The sequence below is a fragment of the Plecotus auritus genome (genome assembly GCF_963455305.1).
Source record: "Plecotus auritus genome assembly, chromosome: 4".
In the NCBI taxonomy this organism is placed as follows: domain Eukaryota; kingdom Metazoa; phylum Chordata; class Mammalia; order Chiroptera; family Vespertilionidae; genus Plecotus; species Plecotus auritus.
In genome coordinates, this window is record NC_137775.1 from 5,077,350 (window position 1) to 5,087,331 (window position 9,982).

Genomic DNA, 9,982 nt, shown 5'->3' on the forward strand with positions numbered 1-9,982 from the left:
AAAAGCATCTTTTAAAATAAAATACAGTTATATCTACCTACCTCAGTTAGTAGTTTATATCAGAACCAACCTCTCTTGGCAATGTTTTGGTTTTTGTTATTTCTATGTTCTTAAATTTAAATTATGTGTTTTTAAATATACTTCATCCAAGATGTTCCCATATATAGACAGTTTATATGAAGTCAGAATTAGAATCATATTAAGAATGAATATTAGTCATGCTATCTTATTAAAAATTAAGCAGAAAGTTGTAAATCTCAAGTGACATTACAGCGTCACACAGAAAACGATACAGAAGCCAAGAAACAAATATTTTCACACGGAACAGTATGACCATGATTAAAACCACGGGACTAAAAATTCAGTAGCTGAAAGTTTGCATCCCAGTTGATTAACTATCTTCTTCCAGAAAACGAGTCAGATTTCTACCGCCTTACCTACCTGGAATTTCCAAGATAGTTCACTTCTCAAAATAACATTATGCAGTAACTGACAGTTCTTAAGACCAGACAGACACAAAGTGGAGAGAAAGGAATTTAAACTAAATCTTAACTTTTAGAAGCTCATTCATGAGCTAATTTGTGAGTGAGTCCGGACTCCCCCATACTCAGACACTCACCTTGGGTCCACTTTACCTCTCATTAACACCAAAAGAGGTTCAACTCAAACCAATTTTGCTAGTCACCAACAATCTAGTAAAGTAATAACTGACTGAAATTAAAAGGTTGAAGTAATTGGCTTACATGGACCTCTAGAGATTACTGGTACCTTTTACATGGGAGTGTTTACCCTACTTCCCACAAAAAGTTATGGCTGTCTTGTATACACCAGAGAAACGGATCAATTCTCCGAAGCCAAGCACATGCACATCTTTCTGTGTCATGTGAGAAAGAAAGAACTCAACCATCTGAACACAGGCAAAGGACAGTCAAGGAGATTCCATTTCTATGACCATTAGCCACGGAGACCAGTTATTTGCAAAACACAGAAAGCTAAGGAAGGGAAGACACTGTGATAGCCCATGCCTCTCAGAATTAAACACCATACTCACACCATTTCTGAACCATCAGTTAAAAACCTTGAGTCTTCTCTACTTATTTACAATCTATAATAATAAAAGCATAATATGCTAATTAGACCGGACATCCTTCCGGATGACCTTCCAGATGAAGCCAAGGCTGCGAGGGAAGCCCGGGTCCCTGGTGCCGGCAGCTGGGGGAAGGAAGGCCTACTCTTGCAGGAATTTCGCACATCAGGCCTCTAGTTTACAATAAATTCATAGAAGGCTGATTTCAAAGCACCTTATAAATTATAAACACTGTTGCTTCTATTATCTACCTCTGTAAAGAGAAACATTTTAGCCTACCTAGGAGGGACCTACAATGGTACGTAATATTTATCCATCACATTTTTTGCACAAAAACCCACATAAGATACAAATCCGATTCACTATACTACACCACAACATTTTTCAAAACATGAATTTTAACTGATCAAAACCATAAATAAATCTGTACCAAATAGTTATGTAATTGTGCAGCTTGTCCAGAAAAGGTTTGGTAGTGATCCGTTAAAATTAAAGGTGGACATACTTATGTAAAATTTAATGGTGGCAATTACTTGTGTACTTCATAACTCAGCACTTGGCTCTCCGCTGACAACAGAGTAGCCGTCAGAATGGTACGGAGGAGGGAGATACAAAATCAAACACAAATAGGATGCCTTAAATCCAAAAAGGCTGCAAATCGATGCTCTAGTAAGCTGTAAAGTATAGATTCTGGGCAGCACCCCACTCCTACACTGCCTAATCTATTCCCAAACCCCTTAGACTCGAAGCTGGGTAAAGAGACAAAACACTGTGTGTGTCACTTGTACTCTCACTTCTATCACAGTATTAAAAATTACTGCTATTGGAATAATGTAAGAAAACTGTGAGCTTTCTATCTTTTACTAAGAGAAGTTGTGTTTTATTCCAAGCATTTTAAATATTACAGAAGTTATTTCATTATTCAGATGTCAGAAAATTAATTCATAAAAGTTAACTTATTTTTTTAATATGTTTTTAATAATTTTAGAGAGAGGAAGGGAGAGGGATAGAGAGAGAAAAACATCAATCGGCTGCCTCCTGCACGCCCCCGGCTGGGGATCGAGCCCACAACCCAGGCATGTACCCTGTCCTGGAAAGAACTATGACCTCCTGGGTTCGTAAGTCGACGCTCAACCACTGAGCCACACCAGCTGGGTGAAATTGGCTATTTTAATATGTTTATTCGTCATGTATTTTTCCTTTTACAAATTGATCTGTTCTGACTCTAATTCTGGAACAGGGACAGTACAGGATGAGCCTGAAACATCTTGTCATACCAGAAAGCAAAGAAGCTACCATAGATTACCAGAAACCTGCCATTAGGACTTGGAGCCAACCTGAATACGCCTATCTACCCAAAGATAGGGCAATTTGAGCATCAAAAGGACAATAACTGAGCCCTGGCTGGGTTGCTTAGAGTGTCATCTGCATATATCAAAGTTGTAGGCTCAGTTTCCAATCAGGGCAAATACAAGAAGCAACCACTGAATGCATAAATAAGACAAACAAACAATTTTTCTCTATCTTTCTCTCTCCCTTCTAAAACAAAATCAATAAATTTAAAAAAACAAAAAGGGACAATAACTGAAATGAAACACATATAATAATCCTATATAATAAAACCCTAATATGCAAATCGACTGAACGGTGGAACGGCGGGTTACTATGACACGCACTGAATACCAGGGCAGATGAGCAACACAGGGAGCGCGGCTCAGCCAGAAGCCGGGCTCACGCAGCGCAGCGGCCCTGGCGGCAGCCTCTCCTGCCTCCGTGCAGGTGGGCAGTAAGGAGCGAGGATCCCGAACTGCGAGAGATGTCTGCCTGCCGACTTGGGCGATCCCCAGGGGCATCAGGCCTAAGCCAGCAGGCAGACATCCCCCGAGGGGTCCCAGACTGTGAGAGGGCGCAGGCTGGGCTGAGGCACACCCCCAAGTGCATGAATTTTGTGCACCGGGCCTCTAGTAGAGTTATAAAGATATATACACAACAAGGAAAAAATCTTCATCCATCACCATAGGAGGATACTAGGGAACTAACTTATGATTTGGGGAAGTGGTAAATAAAGGGAAACAATTAGATATTATTCCCACCCTTCCTATACAATCTATATTATACCTCAGGGTGAGTCCTATATACTATACACTCTTCCATACAGCAAAATATACACCGTTATCACATTAGCTGGGAAACAAAAATGTCATCTACATGAGCCACACATTTCAAAAAGATATCACTACCTACATGGAAGGAAAAGATAGGACCCAACAGGACATAATGTACACATTGGTTTTATCCCCCATGGATTCTATATCTTAAAAAGGAACTACATCATTAAGTAATAACTAATTTGTTTTCTCATTTTAATTAAACAAATATATCTACAAATTCCAGTGAGACCCAACCAGGGGTGTCTCAGTGGTTGGGCACCGATCCATGAATCAAGAGGTCCCAGATTTGATTTCCAGTCAGGGTAGAAAAGCAACCGATTAATGTTTCTCTCTCACATCAATGTTTCCCACCACCTTTCTCTCCATCTCTCTAAGCATGCTCTTGGGTAAAGATTTTTTTAAAAGGATTAAGATGGTAATTTTAGGTTATATATATCTTATCACAAAACATTATGTTTAGTATGGTAAAATTAAAAGAAATTTGACATTTTATTTTTTAAAATTTATCTTTATTGTTCAAAGTATTACAGATGCCCCCCTTTGACACTCTCCACCCCAACCTCCCCCTATTGTCTGTGTCCACAGGTTATGCATATCTATAATAATAAAAGGGTAATATGCTATTTAGACTGGATGACTTCTGGACGTCCTTCCTGACGAAGCCAGGGCCCGAGGGAAGCCAGCCTGTGTCCCGGGTGCCTGCGGGCGGCCAGAGGGAAGCCAGCCCGGGCCCCGGGTGCCTGCGGGTGGCCTGAGGGAAGCCAGCCCGGGCCCCGGGTGCCTGCCCACAGCTGGAGGAGGGAAGCCAGCCCGGGCCCCGGGTGCCTGCCCACAGCTGGAGGAGGGAAGCCAGCCCGGCCCCGGGTGCCTGCCCGCAGCTGGAGGAGGGAAGCTCGGGTCCAGGTGCCGGAGGGAAGCCGGTGCCGGAGGGAAGCCGGTGCTGGCAGCCAGGGGAAGGAAGGCCTACTCGTGCACGAATTTTCATGCACTAGGCCTCTAGAATGCATATAAGTTCTTTGGTTAATCTTTCCACCACATCCCCTTACCTCTGAGATTCCTCAGTCTGTTCCATGTCTCTGGATCTATTTTGTTAGTCAGTTTATTTCGTTCATTAGATTCCACTTATAAGTGAGGTCATGTGATACCTGTCTTTCTGACTGGCTTATTTCTCTTAGCACAATACCCTCCAGGTCCCTCCATGCTGTCTCAGAGAGTAAGAGATCCTTCTTTATTACAGGTGCATAGTATTCCATTGTGTAAATGTACCAATGTTTTTATAGACTCACCTACTGATAGGCACCTGGGCTGTTTCCAGGTCTTAGCTATTGTAAACAACACTACTATGAGCATTTGAATTTTAATTGCATAGTCCCTGCAGCTTCACCAAGGACAAATATATAATTTCAATAAAGCCTTTGGTAATACTGAAACTGCTTCACGAATCCTAAATAGGAACCAATGCAGTAACTAAATCAAAGCATTTTAATAGAAGTTTTACCCAATCTTTAATGCACTTGATGAATCAATCATGTGCATAGTTGGGCCACTCAATCCATTTTCAATCTCTTTTATCCACAGAAGCGAACAGGAAAGACAATAACTGATATTTCCAATTCAGTGGAAGAGATGAAGAACGACGTCCTAGCTTAGCCATGCACAAGGTAGGCACTCAATAAACATTCCTGAATTCTAATACTCAGTGAATCTGCAGTAAAACCAAAAAGAAAACCTGCTTGTCACCCTGTCCTATACACCAGTGGTCGGCAAACTGCGGCTCGTGAGCCGCGGTTTGCCGCTCTGTTGACTGAGTTTGCCGACCACTGGGATAGGAGCTTAATCACAAGGAACAACAACAGCCTGTAATTACTGGAACTGAGAGTCTAGGTCAGTGGTCGGCAAACTCACGTGGCTCGCGAGCCGCAGTTTGCCGACGACTGCTATCCACCATCTAGTGAGAGGGTTGAAATCCGCCTGAAGGAAGGCTGCCATCTCTACTGGTCTTTCATTACTTGGATCTCAGCATCAATGTTGGATGGTTCCATGTAAAACAGGTTTCATGTACCAAGTATCCTTTTATGGGTTAAAAAAATTTTTTTTCTATTAGAGTTTTAGTGAGAAAAATAATGTAACCAAACTGCCACTCTTATACCTCAATATGACAACTAGAATGTTCAATACGATATACATGTCTTTTCTAAATGAAAAGGTCATTGTTTTAAAATATATAATAGCATGCCAAAACTGGTTTGGCTCAGTGGATAGAGCGTCAGCCTGCGGACTGAGAGGTCCCAGGTTCGATTCCCGTCAAGGGCACGTAACTTGGTTGCGGGCACATCCCCAGTGGGAGGTGTGCAGGAGGCAGCTGATCGATGTTTCTCTCTCATCGATGTTTCTAACTCTCTATCCCTCTTCCTTCCTCTCTGTAAAAAATCAATAAAACATATTTGAAAAATAAATAAATAAATAAAATATATAATAGCAAGTACATTATATCCTTATTTCTCAGGCACAGGAAGCAATCGTGGCGTTCCATTCTGCTCCCATGTCTGAAAGCTCCATGGTGTTAAAATTTGCTCTCCATATGATCCCCCTCACTCAGTATTACATACCTCTAACTCCAGGGGTCAACAACACCTCCCCCATCACATGAAAACACAATACTTTCACAAGCCTTATTAAGACAGAACACTTAAAATTCTTAAAGGAAATTCGCATCCTCTAACAACTCTTTTATACAAATTCCGTACTAGTCTGTAGACAGAGAAACTAAACACTAGATGTGGCTACTCACAATTTATTCATATACTCATTTCCACGACAGCAAACTATGAGGAAATGAAATGGGGACTGCTGCGATGCGCCCAGTCTGTCACTGCACAATGTTGACATCCACTTGCAAACTGCCCTGGGAGACCGCCAGGGCTCCGTGCAAGGTGCCCTGTCACTTCACATCCATCACAACCCCAGCAAGCTGGGGCTGCGGGGCCTGGTGGTGACCGCTCTCAGGGCCACAGCACCGTTCCCAGCGGCCTTGCCTGCAAGAAACAAACTCCGACTACTGAAAAATGGAAACCCAGAGGCAGAGACAGAGGCATGAAGAAAGGGTGGACCCCCCACCCTCACCCTCCACAGAGGGATATTTACATTCTTCAAAGCCCTGGAAATAAATGACTTTCCCTGTGCCTTTTTGAAAAACCTGCCTACTGGGTATCCTTAAGTAAACTTACGGAACTACTGCAAAATACCAAGAGGAGGAGTCCCCGAACAGAGAAATCCAGGAAACAGCTCCCTACAAGGGGAGGTGGGGCGGGTGGGGGGGATAACTGTCCCCAAGGAGAGAAGTGTTAGACGCCTTCCTGATCACTATGGCAATTCAGCAGGTAAGTCACATCCATTCACAATAGGATCGGGTCACCCTCACTTCCTTCCACAAGGCTAGATGACCCTCACCTCTCCAACCTTGAAGTGACGTGACAGGGACAAGTAGAGACCTCTCCCCAGGTAACTGCCTGAGCGGGTCAAACTTCAGCCCTGACATCACCATGCACTTTGTTTTGCAGCGCAGAGCAAAGAGGAAGGGTTGGTATTCTGAGCGGAATCTCCGTGATTTGCCAGAGGAAACAGCACAGACCAGACAGCAGAAGCGCCAGCATTTCCATGCAGCTGCCACGACAGGTGACCGGGCCGCGGTGCAGACACCCCGCTCGCCCGGGGGTTTCACGGAGGCGGGCGGGCGGGCGGGCAGGACGGGGACCGAGGGAGGGAGACAGACCAGAAGGTGGGCAGGGGCTGGAGGGAAATCCACTCCGTGCAGACGCTGGGGAGGAAGAGGAGGAGCACAGCCCCGTCTCCCTGGGGAAACCGTTTTAAGGGATTTTCTGGCTCCACAAGTAAGAAAAAAAAAATGGCTCCAAGCCAAACGCCTCCTGATTTACACACAAGCACACGCACACCGAGCTCCTCGCTTCCCATTTTCTGATGCGCTGAAACAAAAGGCGACCACAGCTCCACGGCGGCCAGCGCCGCCCGCAGCCCGGGGCCGCCACCCTCTCCCCGCGCCCTCGGGAGAGCCCCCCGAGACGGCCCGCGGCCCCGCAGCCCGGCCTCCCGCCAGCCCGGGGCGCTGCCGCCTCCCGCCGGGGCCGCCCGCCGCGCCCGGCAGAGGGGCCTGGAGGGGCTCGGGGCCCCCGCGCCCGCCTCGAGGGGACCGGCGCCCGGCCCGGCTCGGAGGACGCGCCCGGGTGGCATGGGGTTCGCCGCCGCCGCGCACGGAGGGCGATGGGGACAGCGGCCCCCGCCCGCCTCACCTCCGGGCGGCCGTGCGGCCCCGCGCTGCTCCGCGCCTCTCCGCCTGCAGCAGCCCCGCCGCCGCCTCCCCCCGCGTCTCGGTCGAGTCTCCGCCTCCCTCGGCCGCCGCCGCCGCCGCCGCCGAAGGGCCCGGCGCCGCGCCACGTGACCGCGCCACGTGACCCCGAGCGGTCGGCAGCGCCTCCGCGCCCGGCCTCGCGCCCTCGCGCCCGGCTGTTAACGCCCGCCCACCGGCTCCGGGCTGGGGTCGCGGCCGCGCCGCCGTCGCCCCACGCTCGGTCTCCGCCTCAGCGGCTGCCCAGCCGCCACCTGCTCCCCATAACGGAACCCCTACCCCACAGACCCGCCGACCCGGGCGCATCCGGCTGCCCTCGCCCCTCGGCTGCTCCACGGCGTGGACCGCAGGGACAACGCGGGTCCCGCCTGGCCCGCCGAGAACTCCCTCCCGGCGGCACCGGACCGGGTGCGGTCCCGACTTCGTGGGGCCGGAAGTGCACGTCCCGCTGCCTGAACTGGGAAGCACAGATCCGCTCGAACCTGGAACCGACGCTTCTCCCCGCGAAGACGGTCATTGAAGTGTCTGATGGGGGTGCCCCCAGAGTACCTGCTTTTCCAGTCGGTCTTGGGGAGAAAAGACCGGGTAGCGTCATTTTAACGCACAAAGGGGGAGAGAGTTGGCGGGCTCCCCACCCCTTGGCATTGATGACCTGCCAGCAATGGAAACTTTGTGCGTCGTCCTTCACTTTCCATCGGGCACAGAGAAACAGTGCTGGTGGCGCGGCTGTCCGCGTATGGACAGTTCTGCTTAAAAATAGGCGGGATCGCCATCCTTTCTTCCTTGATTTGAGGCATAAAATGCCCCAAACTGTTAAGTATGACAGCCACGCTTTGTAAGGGATCGGAACTTTTTCCTATTTTGCCTAATTGCCAAATTTCTCAAATCAGGTTCATATGTAAGAATTCCTGCTGTGAATTTCTGGATGTCAGAAAGGAAAGAAAAAGTAGACGAAGAGTTCTTAAATTCTGAAATTCCATGCCTAAGATTTCACAAGAGTTGGCAAGTGCTACCTAGATTTTTTTAATTTTTAAAAAACATGATTTTTAAACAATACTTGCTTCATGCAAATACATTAATACTTCTATTAATGCACTTAATAGAAGTATTGATATCAGTTTTATTTGATAACAATATAGCACACCAAAAATATTGAAATCTTTTAGAAAAAAATACATATAGGTATTATCTATACTAATAAAAGAGCAATATGCTAATTAGACCGGGAGACCTTCCAGACCTCCTTCCGGACATGGTGGCAGGGCGACCAGAGGTGTTTAGGGGTGATCAGGTTGGCAGGGGAGGGCAGTTGGGGGTGAGCAGGCCCGCAGGCAGAGTGGTTAGGGGTGATCAGGCAGGCAGGCAAGTGAGGGGTTAGGAGCCAGAGGTCCTGAATTGCAAGAGGGATGTCCCAGATTGGAGAGGGTGCAGGCCAGGCTGAGGGACACCCCCCCCATGCACGAATTTTGTGCACCGGACCACTAGTATTAAACATAAAAGAATCCTCAATAAGACAAGTGAGAGCACAATATTATTATAACACTAGAGGCCTGGTGCACGAAATTTGTGCACGGGTAGGGTCCCTAGGCATGGCCGGCTATCAGGGCTGGTCGGGGGCCTTCCTTCGTTATGCGCCGCCCCCTGGTGGTCAGCGCACGTCATAGCGAGTGGTTGAACTCCCCATTCGGTTGAACTCCCCGTCCGATTGAACTCCCGAGGGGACAATTTGCATATTATCCTTTTATTATTTAGGATGATGGAACCAAAGGAAGTAAACAAGGTAGCCCTTACCCTCAAAGTACCTCCTTCTCTCTCTCTCTCTCTCTCTCTCTCTCTCTCTCTCTCTCTCTCTCTCTCTTGTGCGCGCACATGCATGCACACACATACACCCACACACACAGAGGGATAAGCAATCAGAGCCTGGAGAAAATATTTTTAATCTGACCCTAATGTCAGACTTTAGTTACTAAAAGGAATAAAGTAAAGATGAAACTGCATGGGAAGAACTTCCTTGACTTAACAAATACAATCTACATAACAATTAAAAGTATTTAGCAAATACCATCAAGACTGAACAACATGGGTGTTCTTTCTTATGCAAAACGAAAAATATTAACCCTGAAACCATTCTTTTCCTAACAGCATGGTTTTACTTAGGGCCCACACGCATGAACTGTTTTATTCAAGCACTATTAGGCGCACATGCAGCCAACGTTTGGCACATCTGTGAAGGCCCTCCAATTTGTGTTCTACCTTCCCGGTTTCCCAGTGTCCATGGTTATGTGAATGGTCTTTGAAGCAAGTTACCTTCATTGAAATCCTGCTTCTACCCTGACAAGTGACAACAAGCTTCCTAACACT

The 9,982-nt window shown here is 47.2% G+C and overlaps 1 protein-coding gene across 1 annotated transcript in view; it reads right to left on the reverse strand.

Moving 5' to 3' along the window:
* The window catches only part of TULP4 (TUB like protein 4), a 149,998-nt gene extending 142,332 nt beyond the window's left edge, over positions 1-7,666 (reverse strand). The window contains exon 1 of the mRNA XM_080666165.1: positions 7,566-7,666. The gene's annotated coding sequence lies outside the window, so the exon portion shown is untranslated. The remainder of the gene's footprint in view (positions 1-7,565) is intronic.
* Between the last annotated feature and the right edge of the window lie 2,316 nt (positions 7,667-9,982).